This window comes from Lonchura striata, chromosome 4A, assembly GCF_050655825.1.
Source record: "Lonchura striata isolate lonStrDom1 chromosome 4A, ASM5065582v1, whole genome shotgun sequence".
NCBI classification, from domain to species: Eukaryota; Metazoa; Chordata; class Aves; order Passeriformes; family Estrildidae; genus Lonchura; species Lonchura striata.
The window spans coordinates 15187583-15206084 of NC_140742.1; the positions used below are offsets into that span (position 1 = coordinate 15187583).

The 18502-nt window shown below is 57.3% G+C and overlaps 1 protein-coding gene across 3 annotated transcripts in view; it reads left to right on the top strand.

The window, feature by feature from the left end:
* Positions 1-7284: 7284 nt before the first annotated feature.
* Positions 7285-18502, top strand: part of MID2 (midline 2) — a 65843-nt gene continuing 54625 nt past the window's right edge. Inside the window, exon 1 of one of the 3 annotated variants that reach the window (XM_021547800.3) lies at positions 7285-7421. The gene's annotated coding sequence lies outside the window, so the exon portion shown is untranslated. Of the gene's footprint in view, positions 7422-7448; positions 7555-8092; positions 8224-18502 lie in introns of those variants that run through there. The other 2 variants (XM_085570710.1, XM_085570711.1) reach the window with 2 other exon arrangements.

Below are 18502 nucleotides of genomic sequence, written 5' to 3' on the forward strand. Positions count from 1 at the left end.
GAGTTAGGTGAAAGAAGCTTTTCCCACTCAGTGTCAGCTCCCCATGCGAGTTTTCATGGGCTGGACTGGTGTCACCATGGCCTCTGCTATGGGAAGTAGCTGAAGTTGTGAAGCCTCACCACAGCTTTTCAGCTTCTCTACATAATTTTAGCTCCCATATGGGATGTCCCTTCCCTTCACCAGCCCCAGCAGCAATGGAGGGGCATGACAGCCAGTGTATGTGTACAGCTGTGCATAGTTCCATCTTCCACCTCCTCCTCTTCCTCCTCCAGACTTGGATTTCCCATCAAGCCTGAACATCACTTTAATTTGGAGCCAGCGCACACAGCTCTTCTCCTGAGCTCCACGCCTGCTGAGGGAGGAGCAGAGCAGCAGGCAGTGCGCCCTGTTGGACCTGCTGGGCCAGGTGCCTGCTCCACAGGGAATTCCTCTCCTGACACTGGGGAGTCACAGCTGCCTGGGGGAGGGGTGCAGAGAAGGGGCTGGAGCTCAGGGAGGCTTCACCTGAACCTCACATGTGGACCTGGGGGCTGACAACCTGTAATGAGGTGGCAACTCTATTCATGGGTAGGGTCTTGTCCCGCCAGGCTCAGCCACTCCACCAGTGTCCTTGTCAGCTCATGCAGCCCCACCTGCTGTGCTTTCAGCATCAGCTGCTGTCCAGCTCCTCTCACTGAACAGCAGCACATCATGCTATTCTTGAGCTGAGCTTCTCTCGCTCTGATTTGCATTTTGCTCTGTTCTGCATGGCCTGCCCCAGTCTCATCTGACTGGCTTGCCACAGTGGGACACAGTGAGGCAAGCTCCACTCCCCTTAAAGCTCTTGGCCTCTCTCCCTGCTGGAGAAGAGCCAGCTCCCTACCCAGGGCTGTGTCCAGCTCTCTGCCTGGGTTTCAGCCATTCCTAAGGCTAGCTGCCTCCCAGGAGGCCTGCCTGCTCCTGTTGCCCAGATAAACATCTGGGCTTCACCCGCTGCAGCCTCACCACCCCCAGCCTGTGCCTTGGCAGCTGCTCTGCCTGTGCCACCTCTGGGGAGAGGCTGTGGGCAGCCAGCCCACGGCGATGCCTGAGACCATGCAGCCTCTGTTTCACAACCTGATTCAGTAAATGCCCTCAATGTGCCTTTTGCTCCCTCCTCTGCCTCAATAACAGTGCTGTTATACATGAGTTATTTACTGAGGGTGGGCAGCAGGCTCAGGACAGTTTTGTGTGCCCCACACATAGGGATGGGCACCTGCTCAGCCAAAACAGTGATCCTGCTCTGGCAAACCTCAGTCCTGTCTTCCCAGTTCCCTGCCCAGCATGTGCTCCTACCCAGAGGTGCAGCTGTGAACCCCAAGGGATGATCTGCTCTCATTTGTCTCTCCTTAAATTCGCTCAAGCTCAACATTCATTTTTTTCTCTTGACTTCCAGCTGATGAGGTGTGAACAGGGAGGAGGAATCACTCGCTGAGTGCTGCAGGTAAGGGGGTAGGGGAATATATAAGCTGGGAGAGAACATCTTTCCATTTTGGAAAGTCTTTGATATCCTTTGAGTGCAGATGATGACTGTTGAGGAAATTTTGAGTGCTCTGGAGTGAGCATATTGCTTTTCTCTGGTTATAAGCCTGACCTAGGTCTTACGGAGTGCATATTTGCTTTGTTTATTTGCTAAGATAGCCTAATGCTGGGATGAGAAAACTATAGTAGTGGAATACTTGTTACTTGTAAGTGTGTGAGGTTCAAAGAAAATGGAAGGTTCACATGAAGATGGAAGGGCTGCCCTGAGTGTGTGTGAGCTGAGAGCTGGGGAGGGGGAATGCTCCCCGGGGCAGCTCTGGAGATGCCAGGAGCTGGCTGGGGTTGAGGAAGGCTGGTTTGCTGCTGAGAGTTGGCTTCTCTTTTGCACTGCACAGGGGTTACCTGAAGCTCTCCCCAGGCCAGTGTGGTCATTGTGGGAGCCCCATGACAGCAGCCTGAGCCCTGCTTGGCTAGGACCTGGTGAATGCAGGTGTGGTGTAACCTCCCTTTCCCTCTGTGCTATCATGGGGATGTGTGTGTACAAAGGGACATTCTCAAATGCAGCTTTGGAAGTACATCAGAGGAAGGAGAAATTCTCATAAAAACACATTAGAAATCTCTGTGCTTTGGGAGCAAATATTCCCCTTGGATGCTCCATTGAGCAGGTCCAGCAGCCTGAAATCAAGTTCATGGGGAACACTCCAGCAGCACTGCCCTGCTCCTTGCAGTGCATGTCCCGCTGAGTGCAGTGCTGTGCTCTGCAGTGCACAATCTTGGGAGTTACTGCTGTACTTCCTTCTTGTTTTATTTCCTACTTAATTGATTGTTTAGGGGTCAAAATCATGTCCCTGGGTATGGAGGCCAGTAAACTGGCTGGGAACAAGTTTACCCCCCTCCCCTGGAGGGACAACCCTTAAGCAAGAACCTCATGTCATGGTGAGGGAAAAGGCATCCCCCAGATTGCATTGTTGCCATGTGTTGATTCCATGTATCCCATGGGCCCTTCCCCTCAGTTCTGCTCCTGGGCCCTCATCCCGTTTGTTCTGATGTGACAAGCACATTTCTCTCCCTCTCAGGATTTCAACAGAGGTGCACAGAGAGAAATGAAAGAGAAAACAATTTCTATTTCTGCTCCTTGTTTTTCCCATGTGGAATGTGTTTGGAGAATTGTTTACCTGGAGTGAGTGCTTGGTTGGATTCTGGTGAGGATTGTTTGAGCCTGATGGCCAATCCAACCCACCTGTGGCTGGAGTCTCAGAGAGGATCACGAGTTGTGTTAGAGATAGAGAAAGTGGTATGTAGTTTTACTGTCTTCCTTTTTATATAGTATATTAATGTATTTTAGCATAGTTATAATAAAGAAATCTTTCAGCCTTTTGAATTGAGTCAGACATCGTCATTTCTTCCCATTGGGTTCACCTGCGTTTACAATATTCTGATGTTCTGCCCTGCCCCTCACTAATCTCTGTACAAACCCCTGCTCTCTCTGCCCAAGCAAGTTCTGGGTGCCTGGACCCCTTTGTGGTAGGAGCTCAATAGAGACCCTCTGTGTCACCCCATACAAAGACTCTGTCCCTTCCTTCTGCGTTGCTCATGGCTGAAATCACTCACTTGTGCACCCAGAACACATTTTTAAAGACACTGCTTTGGGAAGGTTATGGCACTCCATCACCTCTGCCCACCACGACACTTGGGTGCCAGGCTGGAGGGGCTTGGGCCCCTCTCCCATCCTCGGGCTGGTGCAGCTCAGGCCAGCACAGCTGGCTCTGCACGTGGGATGTTGTGCAGAATGCAGAATTACAGCGGTGTAACACTGACCCCTGAGCTCCGCAAGCACCAGGCCTGTTTTTCCAACATGAATATGTGACAGCGGGGACCCACAGCCCAAGGATGCCAGGGAAAAGTACAGCCAGCATCTCATCCCTCTGCCTGATCTGAGGAACTCAGGAGCCTTTTCCTTGGCACAACAGGACTTTGTGAGCAAATCTGCTGCTGAGCTCCAGCATGAGGGAGTGGAAATGGCATTGGCAGTACAGAGATGTGCAGGAGATGGCTGAAAACCTGGCTGGATCGTTCTCACCTGTTAAAGCCTGCCTCCTTTCCCTCTTGAGGGTCCTGGGGAGGGGAGGCAGAGTGGGGGATTGCTCACAAACAGGGTGACACAAAAATCCTGTGAGCCTTCTGAAAGAGCTGTACTGGATTGGGGGAGCATACAGGGTTGGTCTGAATGCAGAAAAGTGCAGACTTGGGAAAACAGATTTCCTCTTCAATAATCAGCCCTGAGAGCCTGTGGGGAAGCTCATCTGCCTGCTGGGGCTTTGGCAGGTCTGTCAGACCACGGGGCCTTAACAAAGGTCTTAACACTGCCACTGAGCCCTTGTGTGAAGATGAGGCATCGCTCTTATCCAGCAGAGTAAATTCTGGGGCAGATGAGTACTCCACCTCCCTCGCCATGGGAGAGAGCTGGAGCTCGTCTCAGGCTCTGAAATTCCAGGCCTCAACATGAGGTGGTGCACAGCATCCACTGCTATCCCTGCTCTGCCGCTCCCTCCGCAGCAGGAGGGAGCGAGAGCAGAATGCCTTTGGGGAAGAACTGGGGATAAAGGAGGTGCTAATGAGAGCTGCAGAAATGAAATCATCAAAATGTAGGAAAGAATCGAGAAGAAATTCTTCTGGGGTAATTCATCCATCAAGCCCTGCTCGTCTCCACACTGGCTGCCTGCTCTTCAGAAGGAGTGGGAAGAGGGATGCAGAACTTCAAAGGATTTTTTTCCTCTGCGCTTTCCACTAGAAGCACAAATTTTCAAGGGGGAACCCTGCTTTATAACCTAGTGTTATTTAGTCAATCGGCATCCCAGGCACACGGCACAACTCGAGTGTTTCCATTCCTGTCTGTGCAATGTGGATGTGAGTGCAGAGCAGCCTTGGGCAGGAAAATCCCAATTCCCCGACTCCAAGCAACATGCTCACAGCCGTGTGATGCAGAAACCGAGATGGTCCCTTGTTCAAAATGCACAGATCCTAGAAGGGCTGCTGAGCACTCGCCACTCCGACACTGACACGCCTTTGTGGGCAGATGGAGATGATCTCCCCACCCTGGACTGCTCAGCACATCAGCGTGAGGAACTCTACCCTCCTGCTGCCCTGCAGCTCATTAAAGTGCCATTTGAACCCTACCCCTTCTGTGTTTTGAGTACATGCACAGACATGACACCACAGTAATTGTAAATATTTGCCCAAGGTCACCTCTGCCACTCTGCCGATTAATGCAGGATCCCAGCTAATCCAGTGCCCATCACGCCTCGAGGGAGGCTGGCATCTGCAGTGATCCATGAGGAAAACTGAGGGACTTAAACATACTGTGTCTCTGAGCTATGGTCTGGTGGGTGCCAGCCCACTCTGGGCCTTGGCATTGGGTCTGTTCAGCAGCTGGAGCCACAGCTGTGCACATCCACCACAGCCCCTCAGCTTGGGAGTGCCAGCAACAGCCAGATCCTGCAGAGCAGGGGAGGCACAGAGGCTGATCTCCACTGTGGCATCCCAGCAGCTGCTCCAGCCCCACGAGCTGGCTCCCAGGGTGCAGAGGAGACACTGAGACTGATCTCTGCTGTGCCACCCCTGCAGCTGCTCCTGGCCCTTGTGCTCCCTGGCCCTGCTCATTCTGCGGTGAGGCTGGCACTGGAGCTAGAGGGACATGGGCACACTGTGGAGCTGGCCACCACACACCTGGGCTTTGTGTCCCTGCTGTGGGAGGAAGGCTGAGGCTCTTGGAGATCAGAGCTGAGCTGCCACTGGTATCTGCACTCCAGCACTGCAGTGAGTGCTGGGCAGTCAGGTTGTCACCCAGAGACCCTTGGTGGTGGGACGCTGTTGTGACCTCCAGCCATCTGCTCGTTTTCACTGGTCTCAGTTCCCTGCAGCCTAATGTGCCATGTCTGGGGGCTGCACATCTCTGCTGTTGCTCAGCCACAGCCCCAGCTCTGCTCAGAGCCTGAACCCACCCATGGCTACCTGCTGTGGGCTACTGGTGGCTCTAAATTTGGAAAAGTGGCTTTAATTTCCTGCCTGTCCAAGGGTCAGAGGATGGGGCCCTGGTCAGGCTGTTCATTCACCTCACATTGCTCTGCACAGGTACAGAGACAAAGGCTGGTCCCAGGACAGCTCTAGAGTCTGTGATTTGGCCACAGCTGCCTGTGCTGTGCTTTCGCTGCTAGAAAATCAGAGATGGGGTTTATAATGCAAACAACATGGTGCATATTAACCCCCCTGTTGTCAGACCCTGCTGGAAGCAAGCATTTGTGATCCCTCTGCACAGTGAACCAGGTGAGAACCAGGCCAGCCATGGTGGTGGTGGCAGCCTTGGCTGCTCAGTGGCCTTGTATCTGTCCTGTCTCACTGAGAGCCACCGCAGGACAGCTGCTGTGTGCTCAGTGTCCACCTGGACCAACAACCACCATTCCTCTGTGTGTGTGTGCAGGGATGAAGGCGCTCAGGGCACGCAGGAGGCTCCTGCTGCTCCCGGCTCACAGCACCTCCTCCAGCACCTGCCAGCAGCTTGGCCTCACCTTCAGACACACCAGGAGCTTGGGTGTATTTTCCCTCATGTTTATTTTTAAAAGACGGCTCATTTTACACTCAGGGCAGCCTTCAAATATAAATAACCTGTGCCACATGTCCCCATATTACCAAGGAATAAATTACAGTTCTGGGTTCCCCCTCCCATGTTTCCCTTTGATGTTATTGCTGTGGATACATATATATATATATATATATGCACTTTGCACGCAACAATCCAACCTCACCCAGAGCTGGTTTGCTGTATGGAGAACGCTGGGTGGGACGTCCCTTTGTGATGCTGAATCAGGTGGTGAAAAGCCCATTTAACTCATTTTTCACTTTGAAAAAAATAAATGTGTTGAAAGACCCAAGGCTGTCAAGGTACCAAATCTCACCATAAACACACGGACATACGGTGCCATCCATCGCATGGAACACGCAGTTCCCCACATCTCCCAGGGACACACGCTGCCCCGAAGCCCGCAGGAGCACAGAGTGTCCCCGATGCTAGGGTGGGAGTGTCCCCCACCCTACAGGAACATTCACTGTCCCCCGCCTGAGGGAGCACACACACAGTGCCCGATGCCATGGAGCACACAGTGTCCCCAGCCCACGGAACACGCACTGCCCCGACCACACAGGGGCACGCACTGTCCCCACGGGGCATTCACTGTCCCCATGGGGCACACATTGAGGGGCACGCAGTGTCCCCATGGGGCAGATGCTGTCCCCACGGGTCACACACTGTCCCCACGGGCAGTCCCCACGGGGCACACGCTGTCCCCACGGGCAGTCCCTACAGGGCACTTGCTGTCCCCACGGGGCACTCGCTGTCCCCACGGGCAGTCCCCACGGGGCACACGCTGTCCCCAGGGGCAGTCCCTACAGGGCACGCACTGTCCCCACGGGGCACTCGTTTTCCCCATGGGCAGTCCCCATGGGGCATACGCTGTCCCCACGGGGCACATGTTGTCCCCACGGGGCACACACTGTCCCCAGGGGCAGTCCCCACGGGGCACGCAGTGTCCCCACGGGGCACACGCTGTCCCCACGGGCAGTCCCTACAGGGCACTTGCTGTCCCCACGGGGCACTCGCTGTCCCCACGGGCAGTCCCCCCGGGGCACACGCTATCCCCACGGGTCACACGCTGTCCCACGGCAGTGCCCCCGCCCCGCGCGCTCCCGCCGGGCCCGTGCGCGCTCCCGGCGCCGCGGCCTCACCTGCGGCGGGGCGGGGCCGGGGGGCGGGGCCGCGCGCTCGCACCGGCCCCGCCCCGCCCGCCCCGCGCGCGCCGCCGCCGCCGCCGTGTCCCCGCGCCTCCAAGATGCCCGGGCAGCGGCAGGGAGGCTCCCGCGGGCCCCCGGTACGTACCGGCGGCACCGGGGCGGGCGGGCGCGCCGGGGCGGGCCGGGGGGGCTCCCGCGGGCCGCCGGTAGGTACCGGCATCGGGGCGGGAGGCGGCACCGAGTCGGGGAGGGAATGCCGCGATCCACTTGGTAGGTACCGGGGCGGGAGGAAGCACCGAGCCGGTCGTCGGGGCCGCGGCGCGGCCCTTCCCGCGGGTTTGCAGCGAGTGCCTGGGCGGCGGACTGCCGCCCTTCCCGGGAGCCGCCGCGGGCTCCCCCCGCTCCCGGTCGCCTCTCCCCGTCGCCGAGTGCGTCTGCCAGCCCGCTCCGGCACCTTCCGCCGCTCGGCGGGGAGACCGGGTGGCCTGTCCCCGCCCGGCGCTTCCCGCGGCCTTCCCGGTGCCCCGGTTCGCCCAGGGCCGTCCTGCTGGGGAGCGGCGGCGCGTTCCGGGCGGAGCGGATACGAACTCGCCGGCTCCCGGCTCCCCGCCCGCGGCTTTGGGGATCCCGCGCCCACCCCGTCATGCCCCCGCCTTCCCCCTCGCCACGGGTTTTTCGGTGGACAGTGTCGTATCCCTCTCGCCGCCCAGCCCCGTGCCCGCGCTCCAGCTCCGCCGGTTTGTGGTGCCGGGCTGTCGTCGCTGCCGCAGAGCCGGTGCGGGGCCGGTGCTGCCCCGATCCTCCCGGGCCCCCCCCGCTCCCCTTCCCCCAGCGCGGCTGGGATCTGCTGAACTCCAGGGCCATGGAACTTAATCGCTAGCGGGCTCCGAGACCGGCGCTTCGGAAGCCGCAGAGGAGAGACACGGCCACGTGTGGGAGGTCTGCCAGCGCTGCCCCCCGGGACACCGGGGGTCGGGAGACGTTCCCGGGGTACTGCCCGCGCTTTGGGGTGTCAGCGCTGAGCCGGCAGCCGAGTGTGTTTGCTTGCGCCGAGGATCTGTGCGGCTGCTGGAATACGCGCCCAAGTGACACCTCGTTCTCGTGCTTTATTTTTCTATTTTGCCTCAAAAAAACATCCCAGCCGCAGGTTTATTGCCCCGATGCGCGCAGCTGGCGAGGGCTAGAGCACGGCTGGAGCGCGGTGAAGGGCCGCTCTGCCCAGCGGTCTGCGGAGTTTCCGGCGAGGGCAGATGGCTCTGCTTGCTCCGTCATTCCCTCAAGTCCGGACACGCCGGCGTTAATGGCTCCTGCCCTTCCTGGCTGCCGCCCAGGTCTCCCCAGCCAGCCCGGAGGTTTCGGCTCGGCTTTTGTTGTCGGAAGGCGGCTTCAAGGAGACCGGCTCTGCCGGAGGAGCTGCCGCAGCCGGGTGGGAGCTGGCAGCGGTGCGTGGCGGAGCGCAGGGCGCTGCTGGCTCCCGGGTGGCAGGGGGGCATCATCGGGCAGTGTCGGGCAGATATGGGAGATGTCACCGACCTGCCGGGGGGGCATTGAGTGTAGGCTCGAGTTGCTCTCAGACCCTTCTGCAGTGCCCTTCCCTCCTGTACCCCGGCTGCAGCGGGCAGTGACCCTCAGTCTGTGCTGGAGGGGCTGTGCAGAGCTGCTTCCGCTCCTCCGGGTGTCAGGGGCTCTGTGCTGAGCTTGTCTCTGCTGCATTTTGCCATCAAGGAGCACACTCGAGGCTTGGCTTGTGCCCCTGAACAAGGGGTAGTAAAACTGGCCACAGTACGGAGGGAAGGAGGGAGGCTGGCCCAGGCAGCAGTGCTGGAATACCCTCGAACCGAGGGGATGTTCCCTGAGGACACTCCTGGGAAAAGACAGTAAGTGCAATAGCACTACAAGCAGGAAGGATGAATTGATGCCAAGGACAGCAGCAGCTGTCTCGGTTCAGGCAGGTGGCTGCAGAGCCCTGGATGTGCCGGCTGCTGCGATCCGAGCTGGGTCTGTGCCCTGTGCAGCCTTCCATGGCGGCTGCGAGGCCGTGCCTGTGCACAGCCCACGTCCTGCCTGCTTTGGAAGTGCTGCTTTGCAAAAGAAATGGAGCTGCAGTGGGTGATAAATCCCTGCCTTGCAAAGCGTGCACCGGGTGAGCTGTGCTGGCCTCTGAGGTGTGTGTCGGTGTGTGTGCCTGTTTGTGAGCAGAGTGGGATTGGCCCTGGGACCATGTGAGATGGATAAATGACTTACTTTTAAAGCCAAGATTTTGTTGTCTCCTGCTCCGTCCCCTCTAGGGATGGATAGGTGTTTCTAAACCCACGCTGCGACTCACCTGGGCTCTCTGTGGGTTCCTGAGCTATCAGCTGTGGCTTCTGTCGTGTGGAGGGGTGCCTTGAGCCTTTTAGCTCTTGGGTCAACCCCTGGCTTTAAGGGCGTTGGAGCATCCTGAAGACTGGTCTCTGGAGAGACCAAGGCTGTCCCATCAGAGATGCTGGAACCAGAACTGTCTGGTTCACTAAAGGAAGCTGATGAGCAGTGTGATTACTTTGTTCGTCTGGAAGGAGTTCTGCTGCTGATTACAAACACCTTCTGTAACAAACCCACCTTAACCTGATCGAAACCCCTCTGAGGCTGGTGCTCCCCTCATTGCAAGGGGAGGGTGGCTGCTCCCCTGAGCTCCCTTCTGGAGAGGGACAAAGCCTTGGGGAGCCTGTGTTGCTGCTTTCACTTGTTTTCAGTGTTCTTTGCCTGGAAAGCGAGTGTGTTGCAGCCAATGAGTGCCATCATCTGGTACGAACGGGCAGCCCTGGCAGCCCCTCTGACCAGGAGCATCCCCCGGCCTCAGGCTGCTGCCTCCAACGCCATCGCTGGCTGCTGTGGAGCCTGGGTCCCAAAAATGCCAGGGCAGGGAGGTCAGCTGCGGGAGAATGCTGTGTCTGTGTGGCTCTGAAAGGCTCCTTGTGCTGTGCGAGGGCGGGGGGCTCCAGTGGCGTGCAGGGAGCATCTCACCCCTCGGATCCCGGGCGCCTGCCTGTGTTCCTACGCAGCACTGGAAACACTGGGCTGCACCTTCGTGCCAGCGGCCCTGGATGTGCCTCTCATCCTTGGGTGCAGGAAGGGGTACGGTGCTGAGCCGGGAACTCGTGGCTGTGTCCCTTGGGAGACTGCGGGGCAGAGCTAGGCATTGCTGCAGCTTTTGGGGTGCCAGTGGTGGGGCCCTGCCAGCATCCGCAGGATGTGGGGGCTTCAGCGTTTGCCATTTCCCTGTCTTTGTCCCAGCCCCTGGCCCAGGGAGCACGGCCAGTGGCAGAACTGCCCTTTTTGTGCCTCTGATGTGCTGCGCTTTCTCAGGAAACAGCCAATTGTGCTCGCTGGCAGTCCATCACTCTGCCCTGCTCTGGCCCCCTGTCCTGGGGCCAGGTGGGTCCTGTGGCCAGGGTGGGGACACCCTTGCCCTTGTTTTCTGGGGCTGCCAGCTCACTGCTGTGGGGAGGGCAGCCCCCAGTAATGCGTTTTAAAACATAGCAAGGACAGGAGTGGGTTGCTGGCCCCCAGGCTTGCTCCAATGTGGGAATGGGGCTGGGTGACAAAAATCTGGGATGCTGGGGGGGGGCGGGGGGGTCAGGCTGGACCACTTTTTATCTTCTGTTCACGCAGTCTCAGCTCTGTGGTGCCAGTCAGCCTTCATGCAGCTCACTGATCCCCATATCACTGTGGGCTTGGCTTCCTCCCCCAGCAATCAAACCTGAAGAGCCCTGGGTGCCAGGAGGGCAGGGGACATCTCCCTGCTGGTGGAGTTCCCTGTGTTTCAGCGCTGCTGTCATCCCTCTCATGGAATCATAGAATAGGCTAAGTTGGAAGGGACCCATCAGGATCAGTAAGTCCAATTCCTGGCCCTGCACAGATACCCCAAGAATCTCATAATCTGCCTGAAAGTGTTGTCCAAGTGCTTTATGAGCTCTGGCAGCCTTGGGGTCATCACCACGTCCCTGGGGGGCCTGTCCCAGTTTTCAGTCACCTGCTGGATGAAAAAACATTTCCTGATGTCCAGCCTAAATATCACGTCCCTGTGCCCCTTTCCCTCCCCCTAAATGATGTCCCTTCCTTCTGTGCATGTTTGCTCATAGGGGTTCTGGGCTGTCCCAAATGTCCCCTGGTGCTACACCAGTGCCTGCTCCCAGAGCCCAGGACTGGGGAGGGGACACTGCACCACTGCAGGTGCCACCAGGTCCCCCTTGCCCAGGTATGTGGGAAAGCCTGGTGTGTTCTGTGTCTGCTCCCACCTCAGCCAAGGCTGCCATGGCACGCTCCAGGAGCATTTTGGACTGTGCTGAATCGGGGGAGTCTCTTAAAGTGGAAAAGGCTTGTGGTGATTCTGATGGAAAGTGTTTATTGTTGAAGGGGAGGCTGGCTGGGAGGGCCCAGTGAGGAGCTGCTGCTGGAGCCAGTGCTGCCGCCAGGTCTCTGGGTGGTGGCATCTGGTTTGCTTCCTTTTGGGCATTTCCCGTGGGATTTCCGCCCTTGGACAGGAAAAGGGCGCGGGTGGGATCCGGCTGGAATGGAATCTCAGCCAGAGCAGCCTGTGAATGAATGGGGACGCTGCTGTCTCTGTGTGGGTTAAACAGCTTCCGAGCTTTTTACTCTCAGTGGAGTGACTGAAGGGAAAGGGGGGAGAGTTGTGTGCTTTTTTTTGTTGGTTTTTTTTTTTTTTTTGGTGGATTTTTGTTTTTTTTTTGTTTGGAGGAGTTGGAGTTTTTTATTTTTTCTGGGATTTTTTTACGGATGTTGCCAGTTGGATGCTGCAAGCTCTCAGGTCTCAGAACTGTATTTTATAACTCTCACTGTCTGGTGATGCTGCTAGATAAGGAAAACCCACAGACTTGTGAGAAGCCAGTGTGAGAAATAAGTGGAAACTTGCTGCATCACTGAGACTCTGAGGGCAGATCCGAGGGACTCGTGCTGCATCCATGCAGGAACACATACAGCAGGTCTGTGTGCCAGCTGTGTCAGGGATCCCCCAGCTTCACACGCTTTCCGTGGGATTCCAAAATGAAAGGGCTCCACGCCTCTGCGGAATGTCATTATTGTTTATAACTTGAGATTTGTGTCTCAGAGAGAAATGAATTGCTCAGTCTATTTCTCATTTTGCAGATTCAGGAAATGGACTACTACACAAACCCAGCTGGTTGACTGAAAGGGAAAAAATGCATTCAGGCAGGAGGCAGAGGCCTGGCTGGAGTGGGGTTCTGTGGGGGCACAGGGGAGGTGACAGTGTGTGACATGACCACTCCAAGGTGCAGCCTGCAGCATCCTCTGACAGCACAGCAGCAATATTGAGGAATAAATTAGCTTTCTTTTTCAAAGAGACACAGAGCAGCTTAAATGCATTTTGTGGGTGATCGTCAAAGAACCCAACCAACCTGGTTGTATAAACAGGACTGAATGCAGTGAGGCAGAGAAGGGTGGTCTCAGGGATGGCCAATAACCCCAGCAGGGCTGGGCTGGGGCAGTGGCACTGGCCTTTGAGCTCAGGGTGTGGGGCTGTGGGCAGCTGCTCTCGTTCACTGCCCCGTGGGGTGGAAGAATATGGGGGGGGGGGGGGGTGGTCTTGAGCTGCAGGGTAACCTGGCTCAACACTTCTCTAAGGAGCAGGCTGGGGTTTTGGCTGGGTGCAGTCCTGGCTCAGGCTGCCACCCACACTGTTGTGCTGATGTGGGGACCCAATGTGACACTGTTATGCTGGCCCTGCTGGCTGTGGTGCTGCTCAGTGCTCCAGCACTTGGATGAGGCAGACCAGGGCCTGCCAGACTGAATATATATCTATACATGTAGCACTGTTAATTTTTTAAAGGTGGATTTTTTTTAAACTCTTTTGCTCCTGTCAGTACTTTCCCAAGCCTCTGGCCACCATTATGGTCAGTATTGGAGTGATCCTACAGAGTGCTTTGCTCCCTCCAGCACCGCAGGAATTTGTGTCCACTTGTCATTCCTCTGCAGGTGTGTGCTTTGCCCGTCTGTGGAGCTGCAGCCGTTTCCCACGGGAATCAGGAGTGTCAGGTGCTCTTGGGGACACCTTGGTGTGTCAAACCCCCAGGGAGGCTCTGGAATCATCTGTGATCATGACAAATGCAAAATTCAGAACGTTTTGGCCTCCTTTCAGATCATTAAAGAACTTACCAGTGTGTGAGAGCAGGTATTGTCTGTGCCCTGCCTCTTGTTGCCAGAAGCCTCTGCCTCCCTCCGCAGCCCACAGGGAGGGAGCAGGGATGGCAAGAGGAAATTACCTTTGTAGTTCCCTGCTTCATGTCCTGAACTGCAGCTGAGCAGAGCTGAAAGGGATGGTGGGCACATCCACAGCTCCTACATGCTGCCGAAATTACCTTGGCTGCCCCTCAGAGCAGGGAGGAGACCTTTGGAGAGATGCAGCGTGGTGGAGGCAACCAGCATGGTCCAAGTCCTCCACCCAGCTGCGTGGGGATGGTGGACTTTTGTTTAGTGTGCTCTGGGATGCAGCCTGTGCTGGGTTCAGGGTTTTCCCCTGGTCCATTGCCACAGGCTTGCCCATGGGGTGATGGGGTGAGGTTCGTGGTTCTCCCCCGGCTCTGTGAGCTCCGTGCCTGCCTTCAGCAGTTGGGCCCCATCCTGGCATGAGCCATGAGAATCCAAGTCCTGCAGTGGCACGGCTGTGCCGGTGTCCTTGGCTCAGGAAACCCTCCTGGGTGGCTGGGGGAGCGAGCTTGGGGCTGGTCCCAGAGGATGCAGTGAGGTATTGCTGGTGGATCATCCTTTGAGTGCTTCATAAAGTGTGAAGGACGCCACTGTGACATTCAGAGCAGACCATGGGACATGGGGACAGCCAGTGGCTCTGCCATAGCTGTCCGCTCTGTGTGCTGGAGCCTCCTCCTCCTCTTTCTAGAGACCCAGCCCCTTGACAAGGGATATTGCAGGGGGAGGCTGAGCCAAGGCGAATTGGTGCTTTTTTGTTTATAAATGTATTTTATTTTGAGATGACGGGCAAAAGTGCTTCTGTGCAGCAGTGGAGAGGCCTCCCCAAAGAGATGCTAATGGCTTTGAGTCACCCCAGGGCGTGGGAGCATTTTGTCTTGAAAGGCTTTAAATGACCTGTGTAATGCGCTGGAAAAGTGTCCGGGGAGCTCTGGGTCGCGCTGTCATTCCGCAGCTCCGGGAGGAGCGCTGGGAAAAGTGGCTGCTCTGCGGAGCCCTCCCAAGGGGCTGGGGTAGGAAAAACGATTGGAAAGTGCTGTAGTTTGAAAACAAGCGCTAGCTGGGCCTTCGCTGTGCCGAAGAGGAGGTGGTGTAGGAAGGGCAGGTGTCTGGCTGGCTGCGGGGGGAGGCGGGGGTGCCGGGGGTGCTTCCCCAGCGCCGGGCGCTCTCCGTGGAGCATCGCCGGCCGTGCCCGGCTGGGAGCGGGGCACGGCTGCGAGCTGCGCCTCCAGACCTCTGCTGGGACCCCCAGAGCACGGGCTGGGCTGGCTCTGGGACAAACGTGTCTCCCAGACGTGTCCTCTGCGCCTGGAATGGTGAAGCCCCAGCTGAGCCCTCGACGGCGGCAGCTTTCCTCCTTTTAAATCATTGATCTCTTTGAGCTGCCCCGGGTGCCCAGTTATGCCAGTGTGAGTGCCACTTTCTGAGCATTGCCGGGGGGAGCAGAGGGAAGGAGGGTGGAAAAGTCCAAAATACCTGCTACCCGCTTTGTTTCTGCACTGGGCATTAGCACTAATTATCCCCCATTGTCTCTGGTTCCTGCAGGAAGTGTTGTTTATCCTTTCAGCCTCCCAGGAATGCAGCCCAAGGAGCTGTGCAGATATATTTAACCTTGCACGGAGCAGCACAATGGCCCTCGGATTTCCCGGCCCTGTGCTATCTCTGGGAAGTGCCGTGTCGCTTTGGGGCAGGGAGCTTGGAGAGGGCGCTGGGCAGGACAGCGACAAGGCTCAGGGTGACTGCACAGCTCCATGCATGAGGCTGGCACTTGGGGTGACTGCACAGCCCCCACGCAGTGAGGCTGGCACTTGGGGTGACTGCACAGCTCCATGCAGTCCAGCAAGGCTCAGGGTGACTGCACAGCTCCATGCATGAGGCTGGCACTTGGGGTGACTGCACAGCTCCATGCAGTCCAGCAAGGCTCAGGGTGACTACACAGCCCCCAAGCAGGAGCTGGGGTCTGCCAGGGGCTCGGAATTGCTGTTTTCCTGCTGCCACACTGAGCAGCAAAGTGGGACTGAAGCCATGGCATCAGCAGTGTGTGTTCCCATGGGCTGGGGGTTACATGTGCTCCCCAGCACACATGGCAACCCTGGGCCAGCAGGGACGTGATAGAGCCTTTGGTTTACAAGGCAGCTCCTGTCCCCTCTGGAGCCCCTCTTGCTCCCTTGGCCCTATTCAGTTTTCTCTTTTCCCAGTGTGAGTCAGGTGGTGCAGAAGGGCAATGCCCCAGTTTGGGGGCACCATGGTGGGATGCCTCTCTTGGCCTCTGCCTTTGCTGAGGTGGGACTGCGCTGTGCAGGGGGAGCCCCCCCTTCTTTGGTTGGGGATCTGTTGTTATTCCATCCCCCAGAAAACATCCCTGCAGCAGAGCTTTGACTTTTGCATGGCAGGAGGGGCCCTGGGGAGCGCTGGTGTGGGGCCAGCTCCTTGCTGGGGTGCACTGGCCACTCACCATGGTCACACTCGTGTGGCAGCAGTGCTGGTACCTTCCCAGGTCTGGATCTGTGTTTCCCGGCTGTTCCCCATGGTGGGCTTTGCCATGAGTCCAACCTCGCCTTCATTGTGGTCATGTCTCTGCACCTCTTTGAACTCCTCTCCTCTGTGGGTGAGTCGTGCCAATGTCCTGCTCTTGGTGTCCTCTAGGAAGCACTGGAGTGGGGATAAACCTGGTGTGCCTCGTGGGGTGCACACCCTGAGGGATGCCAGTTCCCTAGGACAGCACAGGAGCTGGCTGCTGCTGCTCCAGCCTCTGGAGAGACCGAGGAGTTTGCCTTGCAGTGCACTCCTCCTCAGCCAGGCAGACCTCTGTGCCGAGCTGGATGATCTCTGCAGCATCCATTTGGGGGATAAGAGCCATCACTTGCTCTGGAGCCCAGAGGTTATTCCAGAGCAGCAGCTGCCACTGCAGCCATGCCCTCCCTCATCCTTGCTGTGCTGGGGCTGGTGGCTGTGGTAGGGATGAGGCTGGGCTGGAGCTGCACTGCAGGGGTGGCTGAGGAAGAGGGGAAGGATGCAGAGCCACAGGGTGCGCCTGCAGAAAGGCTCAGATCAAAAGGCTGCTGCCATGTGTGGTCCGGCAGGAGCCAGCTGGGAGCGGGGCTGTTTCCAGGAGCTGCTGGTGCAGACATGAGTGCTGGGTCTCTTGGCTGGCAGAGCAGGGTGGCAGGAGAGCCCAGAGCTGCAGGAGAGGTAAGGGAGGAGAGGGGTCGGTGAGACCTGGAGCAGTGGAGTCCTGTGGCAGGAGGGGAGGGATGATTTGTGGGGGTGGCAGGGGGATGCCAGGGCTGTGGGAGTGCTGGATGTGCTATTTGGTGGCATGCCCAGTCCCCAGCTGCTTTTCTCAAAGGCCAGGCTGGCAGGGGGTCACTCACTTCTGCGATGGCCTTGGGAAGGTGGCTGTGCTCCTGCTAAAGCCACGTGCCTGCAGCTGCCCCTGGCAGTGCCACAGCCCCTCCCTGCCAGCCCTCGGTGTCACTGTGACCCCCTGGCTTCAGCTGAGGTTTCAACCCCTGAGCTGTGGGGGCAGCTGCTGGCAGAGAGGCAGGGGCTGTGGGGTTCATTGCAGGGGTGATGGATGGATGGATGCACAGATGGATATGTGCAGTATGTGGGAAAGACGGTTGCCATGGGCTGTGACCTGCCAGAGCCTGAGACTGGCTGCTGCAGCCCCAGGTTTCATGGATTAGGGAGGGAAGTGCTGGGGACCCTGGGGAGCTGCTGTCTTCCCCAGGAATTGGAGGCAGCTGTGCTGTGCTCCAGGGGCCTGACACAGTGGAGGGGCTGGAGAGGTGCCCTGGGCCTTTTGTGTCCTGTCACCCCCCTGGGCCACTGATGAAGATGGCAGGGGAAGGTTCCCACACGGTGTCAGTAGGAATTGCCCCATAATGTCCCGGAGAGCAGTGTGTGCCATTGCTGCCTGGGATGTCTCCATCCCCCTCCAGCTGATGAGGAATCCATATGGCATGAGTCCTGCTATATGGCTGCAGGAGCTGGGGAGCAAACTGCAGGGAATCCCTTCCTGATCCTCCCTGCAGCTCAAGGGCTCCAAAATGCAACATCCCCTGGGAGCCCTTGGTGGACACATGCTGTGCTGAAGTCCTGTGCAAGCACTTCAGGAGCTGTCACCTTCCTAGGCAATGTTTGTAGAAAAGAGGCAAGATTTTCCCTTGTACCAGGATATCACTGGAGATCAAAGGATCTTTGTTTGGTGCTTGCCCCTCTGACATCATGGAGGTGAGTGAGGTGGAGACCTTGTAGGCTTTAGCTGGAGCGTCTTTGTCCTGTGTAGGAAACCCAAGACAGCCCTTCCCAGCCTTGGAGCCTGACAGGAGACATTCAGGAGTTAAGGGATTTTGTGATGGAGCAAAATGCTCTCATCCCATCAGTGAAGGCAGTGATGAAGGTGAAATTCCCAGAGGTGCTGTGCAAATGGAGGAGTTGAAGAGCACAAATGGCCAGTGCCTGCTGTGCTCTGGTGGCTCTCCTGGAGGGTTTAAGAATGAAGCAGCTGAGCTGGCAGCACACAGGGGTCTCTCATTGAAGTGAACTGCTGCATGGGAGCCCAGCCTCCCAGCTCTGTCCTTTATTTAAGAGATGCAGGGAGAGCAGTGGGAATTACGTGGAGCAACCTTGCTTTAGCACCAAGCAAATTGGCTGGGAAAATAATTAAAGCTGGTATGGAAATGCTGTTTCAGTTTGATGGATTAGGGACAGCAACAGAGGCTTTTATAGGGGGAATCCAGTTTAACTGCAGCAGGCGGTGTTCTTTTTCTAGTATGGCAATAAAGTGATTGGGGAGGGCAGCTGGGAGAGGGATCACTGGGATTTTCAGTAAGCCTCAGACAAATCTGTGGCGTTATTACGGTGGGAATGGTGGGAGGAAAGGCCAAGTTCTGTTTGATGTGTTCAGGTGTTCCAGAAGGGAGGAGCAGAGGCGATAATGTGGCTGAGGGGTGCTCCGTGCTGGCCTGCCTGAGGGATGCTCTGTGCTGGCTGC